General features: G+C 48.4%; 1 long non-coding RNA gene across 1 annotated transcript; it reads left to right on the top strand.

Moving 5' to 3' along the window:
* Window positions 1–2,480: 2,480 nt before the first annotated feature.
* Window positions 2,481–4,378, top strand: LOC142703565 (uncharacterized). Its single transcript, XR_012867593.1, has 4 exons — window positions 2,481–2,739; window positions 3,118–3,213; window positions 3,768–3,815; window positions 4,238–4,378. It is a non-coding gene; the product is annotated as an uncharacterized LOC142703565 (long non-coding RNA).
* Window positions 4,379–7,276: the final 2,898 nt, after the last annotated feature.

The following is a 7,276-nucleotide window of genomic DNA, read 5'->3' as shown; positions in this document are numbered from 1 at the left end:
ATGTGTAGGCCAGCGTAATGCAGTGACATCACCACGCCGGCCTGCGCAGGGTCTGTCCCAGTGCCTTATAGGCTGCAGAACTAACGTGGCCCGCAGCCTATGCTATTCGAGTGTGTCTCCGCAGATACAAGTGAATGTGGCAGTCGCTAGCACCGAACCCCCCCGATGCTATCGACGCCACCGGGCATGAGGGGGCCCATGCAGCCCGGCCCTTAAATGTTATGTGCCAGGCTATGGGGTGCCCTCGTGCCACGGGTCCCATAGCAGCCGGGCGCTACAGAAATGCAAGGGGAGACGATTGCACAGGTCGCATACACCAACGTGCTTTACACCCCTCCATCTGACGCTTGGTATTGTGCTTGGTGATGTTTGGCTGGCATGCAGTTATTCGGCCCCCATGCCATGAAGCTCCAGGGGCACAGTTTTTGTGCGGATGTTAATACCAGAGGAGGTCTGTACTCTGCAGTTATGGAGTCAGCGGAGTGTTGGTGACTTTTCTGCACTTGCTCCTCAGCACTCGGCCCCCCGCTCTGTAACTTTACGTGGTCTACACTTCGTGGCTGAGTTGCTGCGGTTCCTTCCACTTTACAATAATATCAGTCACAGGTGATGGTGGAATATCTAGGAGGGGAGACATTTCCAGAACTGACTTGTTACAACGGTGACGTCCTATTACAGGACCGCGCTGGAGGTCACTGATCTCTTTACTACGACTCGTTCTATCACTAATGTCACATTGTTCTACCTCAGAGGATAACAACACCGAAAAAGGCTGGATTCACACGACCACTTTAACGTCCGTAATCGACGGACGTATTTCGGGCGGAAGTCCCGGACCGAACACAGTGCACGGAGCCGGGCTCCTAGCATCATACTTATGTACAACGCTAGGAGTCCCTGCCTCTCTGCAGGACAACTGTCCCGTACTGAAAACATGATTACAGTACGGGACAGTTGTCCTGCAGAGAGGCAGGGACTCCTAGCGTCGTACATAACTATGATGATAGGAGCCCGGCTCCCTGCACTGAGTTCGGTCCGGGACTTCCGCCCGAAATACGTCCGTCGATTACGGACGTTAAATTGGTCGTGTGAACCCAGCCAAACTGGAAGCGGTCGTCCCGTTGTATGACATAAACCATCAGCGGCCCGCGGAACCCGTTAACTTTAAGGGTATGTGCACACACACTAATTACGTCCGTAATTGACGGACGTATTTCGGCCGCAAGTACCGGACCGAACACAGTGCAGGGAGCCGGGCTCCTAGCATCATAGTTATGTACGACGCTAGGAGTCCCTGCCGCGCTGCAGGACAACTGTCCCGTACTGTAATCGTGTTTTCAGTACGGGACAGTAGTTCCACGGAGAGGCAGGGACTCCTAGCATCGTACATAAGGGTATGTTCACACGAGGGCGTCCGTTACGGCTGAAATTACGGGGATGTTTCAGCCTGAAAACATCCCCGTAATTTCAGCCGTACCGGCATGTGCAGGCGCTTGAACGCCGCGTCAATTACGGCCGTAATTAGCGCTGCTATTCATTGGAGTCAATGAATAGCGGCTCCAATTACGGCCAAAGAAGTGACAGGTCAGGGTATGTTCACACGGCCTATTTACGGACGTAATTCGGGCGTTTTTGCCCCGAATTACGTCTGAAAATAGCGCCTCAATAGCGCTGACAAACATCTGCCCATTGAAAGCAATGGGCAGACGTTTGTCTGTTCACACGAGGCGTATATTTACGCGCCGCTGTCAAATGACGGCGCGTAAATAGACGCCCGCGTAGAAGAAGTGACCTGTCACTTCTTTGGCCGTAATTGGAGCCGCTATTCATTGACTCCAATGAATAGCAGCGCTAATTACGGCCGTAATTGACGCGGCGTTCAAGCGCCTGCACATGCCGGTACGGCTGAAATTACGGGGATGTTTTCAGGCTGAAACATCCCCGTAATTTCAGCCGTTACGGACCCCCGCCGTGTGAACATACCCTCACTTCTTTGACGCGGGCGTCTATTTACGCGCCGTCATTTGACAGCGGCGCGTAAATATACGCCTCGTGTGAACAGACAAACGTCTGCCCATTGCTTTCAATGGGCAGATGTTTGTCAGCGCTATTGAGGCGCTATTTTCAGACGTAATTCGGGGCAAAAACGCCCGAATTACGTCCGTAAATAGGCCGTGTGAACATACCCTTATTGATTCTGTCGGGTTTCTGTAACTTTACCGTAAACAATAGCGCAGCGTGTTGCCTTATTTTTTCCAGTATTTTCGGCCGGATCTGTGATGGAAGCCCCTAACGGAGCCTCCCACGCAGATGTGAATCAGCCAGTGCAGCAAACTGAGCCCCTGTTCACATCTGCGTCGGACGTCCGCCGCTTTGACGGATAGAATAGCGTTGTACAGCACAAAGCGCACTGTGGACATGCAGCCGCTGGGGGCGCTATAACAGTAGACCTATAGTAATACAGCGACAGTACACGGGGCGGCGCTGCACAATATTCGTCCACACCAGCAGCTGATATGGAGTGTACAGACCCTCCCCCTCCTCCGGCACCGCCCCTAGCCCCTCGCTTCTAGCCCCCACTACCGTCGCTGATCTCTGCCATCAAACTGTCAGTGACGGTTGTTGGGCGGTTGTCATGGGGACTGAACCGGAAGTGACGTAGTATCCGGATCAGCAGCGCCGATTGGAGGCCACAGCGGCGGTAACGTTCAATCCATACGGGTTGTAGAGCTCGTAGAGGTGAGAGCTGCACCCGGGAGCAGGAAAGAGGGTCACTGCTGGGTGATGAGGGACCAGGGGGGTCACTGCCGGGGGATGAGGGATCGGGGGGAGTCACTGCCGGGGGATGAGGGATCGGGGGGAGTCACTGCCGGGGGATGAGGGATCAGGGGGGTCACTGCCGGGGGATGAGGGGTCACTGCCGGGGGATGAGGGATCAGGGGGAGTCACTGCCGGGTGATGAGGGATCAGGGGGGTCACTGCCGGGTGATGAGGGATCGGGGGGGTCACTGCCGGGGGATGAGGGATCAGGGGGTCACTGCCGGGGGATGAGGGGTCACTGCCGGGTGGTGAGGGGTCTGGGATCGGGGGTCTTCACCGCTCTTCTCTCCTCCTCAGATGTCTGTCCGGTTTCCTCGTCCTCTTAGCGGTCGCTCTGGAGTAAAGAAGGCGTCCGGCAGCAAGAAGACGACGCGCGTGCGCCAGGCCTGGGATGTGAGTTTTTCTGCGGACACATGTTGGGGGTTGTGATTATAATGATGACATCACTCGGCACCTGTCTGATGGGGGTCGTTCTCTGACCATTTGCCTGATAATCACACACATATATATATATATATATCGCCTTCCTCGCTGACCGCTTCCGCCTCAGGTCGCCATTTTGACTGCTAATCGTAAAAGTCCATTAATCCAGCACTTTATGGTGTAGAAATTCTAATAATCTGGTAAATCTTGTCCTGTGTCGGATTACCTGGGATTACGCTGTGGGTCCCTCCCCCGCCGGTATCTTTACGTGAATATGTCGTTGTAATATTATCACCAGGGAGACGGTACGTACATATAGATCTCTGAATATCTGGTAATCCGGCACTGTCCAAATGGTTCTGGATTATTGGAATTTTCTCTGTAATAATTGTATGCGCCGCTGTAGACAATGTCGCTAGTTTTAGACCACAAGATGTCGGCCGGCGCTGCGTTCCCACGTGCGGTCCCGTAGAGCGTTCTTCTGTCCGCCGTGCTTCTCACTTGGCTTCTCTCTTATTTTTCAGAGTTCCACACAAGATCTCGATGTTCACCGTGCGACCCCCGAGGAGCTGGTGAGTGCGCGGATCACAGCGCTGCGCGTCCGGATGTGGTGACGGTTTTACAGTCCTATGGAAATAACAATTATTCATTGTATAGTGGAAAGTTCTGCCGCTTTCTAATATAGTTGGCTTTAATTCTTAATTGGTTTTAAGATCTCTGCTTGCTGTTAGTGAATAGGAACCTTTTAACTGACACAGATGTGCAGCTTGTCACAACAGAGAGCTCTGAGACACTGTAACGAGCCCTGCACCTGTATCAGCTGGACATGATCAGGACGGGTTTTCATAGATCCAATACGGCATTGGCTCATTTTGTAGTTTGTCCTTGTTAGCTTGGGATTCCATGGCCTGGTCCGGGGGCGTTCACGGGCCGCAGTAGATTGGGGTCACTTAGAAGCAGCCGTCCATAATCCTCTTCACTACTTCTACTGTAGACGCATCGTCATGAGATCCACAAGTCCAAAAATCAGAGCCTGGCCCAATGGGAACTGAAAAGGAAATTGTTAAAGAAAGAGTGGAGAAAGCAAAATGGCGGCACCCCCGACCCCTTAGAGGACAGACGTCTGGCTCTAATGATGGAGGTAAATAAAGCGGCAGCTACATTTATGTACACAGCGACTCCACCAGCAGAATAGTGAGTGCAGCTCTGGAGTATAATACAGGATGTAACTCAGGATCAGTACAGGATAAGTAATGTAATGTATGTACACAGTGACTCCACCAGCAGAATAGTGAGTGCAGCTCTGGAGTATAATACAGGATGTAACTCAGGATCAGTACAGGATAAGTAATGTATGTACACAGTGACTCCACCAGCAGAATAGTGAGAGCAGCTCTGGAGTATAATACAGGATGTAACTCAGGATCAGTACAGGATAAGTAATGTAATGTATGTACACAGTGACTCCACCAGCAGAATAGTGAGTACAGCTCTGGAGTATAATACAGGATGTAACTCAGGATCAGTACAGGATAAGTAATGTAATGTATGTACACAGTGACTCCACCAGCAGAATAGTGAGTGCAGCTCTGGAGTATAATACAGGATATAACTCAGGATCAGTACAGGATAAGTAATGTAATGTATGTACACAGTGACTCCACCAGCAGAATAGTGAGTGCAGCTCTGGAATATAATACAGGATGTAACTCAGGATCAGTACAGGATAAGTAATGTAATATATGTACACAGTGACTCCACCAGCAGAACAGTGAGTGCAGCTCTGGAGTATAATACAGGATCTAACTCAGGATGAGTACAGGATAAGTAATGTAATGTATGTACACAGTGACTCCACCAGCAGAATAGTGAGTGCAGCTCTGGAGTATAATACAGGATGTAATTCAGGATCAGTACAGGATAAGTAATGTATGTACACAGTGACTCCACCAGCAGAATAGTGAGTGCAGCTCTGGAGTATAATACAGGATATAACCCAGGATCAGTACAGGATAAGTAATGTAATGTATGTACACAGTGACTACACCAGCAGAATAGTGAGTGCAGCTCTGGAGTATAATACAGGATGTAACTCAGGATCAGTACAGGATAAGTAATGTAATGTATGTACACAGCGACTTCACCAGCAGAATAGTGAGAGCAGCTCTGGAGTATAATACAGGATGTAACTCAGGATCAGTACAGGATAAGTAATGTAATGTATGTACACAGTGACTCCACCAGCAGAATAGTGAGTGCAGCTCTGGAGTATAATACAGGATGTAACTCAGGATCAGTATAGGATAAGTCATGTAATGTATGTACACAGTGACTCCACCAGCAGAATAGTGAGTGCAGCTCTGGAGTATAATACAGGATATAACTCAGGATCAGTACAGGATAAGTAATGTAATGTATGTACACAGTGACTCCACCAGCAGAATAGTGAGTGCAGCTCTGGAATATAATACAGGATGTAACTCAGGATCAGTACAGGATAAGTAATGTAATATATGTACACAGTGACTCCACCAGCAGAATAGTGAGTGCAGCTCTGGAGTATAATACAGGATGTAACTCAGGATCAGTACAGGATAAGTAATGTAATGTATGTACACAGTGACTCCACCAGCAGAACAGTGAGTGCAGCTCTGGAGTATAATACAGGATCTAACTCAGGATGAGTACAGGATAAGTAATGTAATGTATGTACACAGTGACTCCACCAGCAGAATAGTGAGTGCAGCTCTGGAGTATAATACAGGATGTAATTCAGGATCAGTACAGGATAAGTAATGTATGTACACAGTGACTCCACCAGCAGAATAGTGAGTGCAGCTCTGGAGTATAATACAGGATATAACCCAGGATCAGTACAGGATAAGTAATGTAATGTATGTACACAGTGACGACACCAGCAGAATAGTGAGTGCAGCTCTGGAGTATAATACAGGATGTAATTCAGGATCAGTACAGGATAAGTAATGTATGTACACAGTGACTCCACCAGCAGAATAGTGAGTGCAGCTCTGGAGTATAATACAGGATGTAACTCAGGATCAGTACAGGATAAGTAATGTATGTACACAGTGACTCCACCAGCAGAATAGTGAGTGCAGCTCTGGAGTATAATACAGGATGTAATTCAGGATCAGTACAGGATAAGTAATGTATGTACACAGTGACTCCACCAGCAGAATAGTGAGTGCAGCTCTGGAGTATAATACAGGATGTAACTCAGGATCAGTACAGGATAAGTAATGTATGTACACAGTGACTCCACCAGCAGAATAGTAAGTGCAGCTCTGGAGTATAATACAGGATATAACTCAGGATCAGTACAGGATAAGTAATATAATGTATGTACACAGTGACTCCACCAGCAGAATAGTGAGTGCAGCTCTGGAGTATAATACAGGATATAACTCAGGATCAGTACAGGATAAGTAATATAATGTATGTACACAGTGACTCCACCAGCAGAATAGTGAGTGCAGCTCTGGAGTATAATACAGGATATAACTCAGGATCAGTACAGGATAAGTAATGTAATGTATGTACGCAGTGACACCACCAGCAGAATAGTGAGTGCAGCTCTGGAGTATAATACAGGATGTAACTCAGGATCAGTACAGGATAAGTAATGTAATGTATGTACACAGTGACTCCACCAGCAGAATAGTGAGTGCAGCTGCTCTGGAGTATTATACAGGATAAGTAATATAATGTATGTACACAGTGACTCTACCAGCAGAATAGTGAGTGCAGCTCTGGAGTATAATACAGGATGTAATTACTTATCCTGTACTGATCCTGAATTACATCCTGTATTATACTCCTGAGCTGCACTCACTATTCTGCTGGTAGAGTCACTGTGTACATACATTACTTATCCTGTACTGATCCTGAATGTATGTACACAGTGACTCCACCAGCAGAATAGTGAGTGCAGCTCTGGAGTATAATACAGGATGTAACTCAGGATCAGTACAGGATAAGTAATGTAATGTATGTACACAGTGACTCCACCAGC

This window comes from Rhinoderma darwinii, unplaced genomic scaffold (genome assembly GCF_050947455.1).
Source record: "Rhinoderma darwinii isolate aRhiDar2 unplaced genomic scaffold, aRhiDar2.hap1 Scaffold_2823, whole genome shotgun sequence".
NCBI lineage: Eukaryota > Metazoa > Chordata > Amphibia > Anura > Rhinodermatidae > Rhinoderma > Rhinoderma darwinii.
This window is presented reverse-complemented; position numbering and strand designations above follow the sequence as displayed.